We start from the raw sequence: 1,808 nt of genomic DNA, 5'->3' as shown, positions 1-1,808 counted from the left end.
ATGACCAGTTCAACAATGCTATTCTCAACAAGTCTCTGAAAAGATTAAAGCTAATTCTGCAAGATTTCACCTCCTTCAAAATATACCATATCCTCAGAAGTCTGAATAGGGAGGCGGACGAAATGGCAAACAAAGGCTGTCTCTTAGCATCAGGAACTCTCAACAACAATGGCAACAACGCTAATTCATATTGCATTCCCTAACTCAAGGGCAGAACAGAACAAGAAGCAGGAAGCATGGATCACAACACACTGAACATTCTCGAGAGGATTATGACTGACAATTTCGGCACATCAACTGTAACAGGGTATAGCATGATGTGCACAGGTAAATCTGGGGACCTTTCTCCATCTTAAAATCAATCACACAGGGTAGTAGCTGCTAGATAAAGACGGCGGCCTGCAAATGCTTCGTCAAGGAGATCTGAACAGAGGAGTCTCTCTTTGTTACTGCCAAGTCTTTCTACCACCGATTCTGAAGGCGGCATACGCACCTTACCATGGCACTCATATGGACTTTGCTGGTAGCCACTATGTCGATGACTCTGCATACAGAATGGGCTCGGATGGAGGACTTCATAAAAGGATACTGCTGGTCAGTTCTTTACCAACGCTTCTGCACTCAAATTGGGTTCGGATGGAGGGCTCTAGCTTCGACAACCACTGATAGTAACAGCCTGACACTGAAAACAATCGCCTACAGTGGATAGTAACTCATAACGCGTCAGAATCTCCAGTGGTTTTCAGCTAAAGTCACTGCAAACCTTGTCATCATGTTGGAAAATGAGTAGAGTTCTGAGAGGTAGTCCAAGCACTCCAGATTTCTCAGACTTGTGGAATCTCCTTAATGGTGGAAAAGATGTAAGGAAAAGCTATGTAAAATTGGTTGATTAGGCTTAGGCCCAACCAGACTTCATTAATAAATTATATCCGTTACAGTTAAAAAAAAAATTAAAAAAATATATAAATAAATGTGAATGATATAATAAAAATTTGACACACACACATATGTATATATTAAAAAATAATAAATGACAACAAAATGTAAAGAAAAAAATATTTTCTTAATTTACATATATTTGTTTTGAATATTTAACTTTTATATTTTATTGAAATATTATACCTTTATTACAACTATTTGTAAACATGTAAATTTAGTCTCTTCGGAGACATCTGATAAAATTGGAACGATACAGAGAAGATTAGCATGGCCCCTGCGAAAGGATGACACACACAAATCGAGAAATGGTCCAAATTTTTTGTATTGCGATTATGCACTACTATGATGGACATTGATCCTATTACTGTATCCCTGTGGGTACCTATATGTAAATTTTTGCTTTTTGATCAGTGGTGAAAACCACATTACAGCATATGCCTACGGGCATCAACAGCGTGTAATTTCTGATAATAGAAATTATGAATTTTCTTCTTCGGAAAAAAAAAAAAGTAAACATGTAAATTTAGATAATTTAAGTGTAAATGGTATAAATCAGCGTAGATCCATGTTAACTCAGGGTCTTCCCTGTGTGAAAGGGATCAAATCTATTTTCACTCTAAAAGAAGTTTGCATCTCAAGAGATTTGATCCCTTTGGACGCTTGGTAGATCTAGAGCTAAGATGGATCTAGGCTAGTTTAATTATTAATTATAATTATTTTATTTTATTTCTATGTAATTTGGCTGAGTCAAGAATGTTTTATTGATAATTATAATTACTATTTTTTTAATGTAATTGGACCAAGTCAAATTGTGAAATAGGACATTACATTACAACATCTCTACCATATTGGGTTGGAGACCACATCTC

The 1,808-nt window shown here is 36.1% G+C and overlaps 1 non-coding gene across 1 annotated transcript; it reads left to right on the top strand.

Annotated features, from left to right (window-relative positions):
- The first annotated feature begins 1,156 nt into the window (after nt 1-1,156).
- Nucleotides 1,157-1,259, top strand: LOC149167868 (U6 spliceosomal RNA). Its single transcript, XR_016260993.1, has one exon. It is a non-coding gene; the product is annotated as a U6 spliceosomal RNA (small nuclear RNA).
- Nucleotides 1,260-1,808: the final 549 nt, after the last annotated feature.

This window comes from Pinus tabuliformis, chromosome 5_1 (assembly GCF_031772625.1).
Source record: "Pinus tabuliformis cultivar Carrire ecotype Pingquan chromosome 5_1, CPIR1, whole genome shotgun sequence".
In the NCBI taxonomy this organism is placed as follows: domain Eukaryota; kingdom Viridiplantae; phylum Streptophyta; class Pinopsida; order Pinales; family Pinaceae; genus Pinus; species Pinus tabuliformis.
The sequence above is the reverse complement of the archived record's forward strand: the minus strand, read 5'-3'. Positions and strand labels throughout refer to the sequence as shown.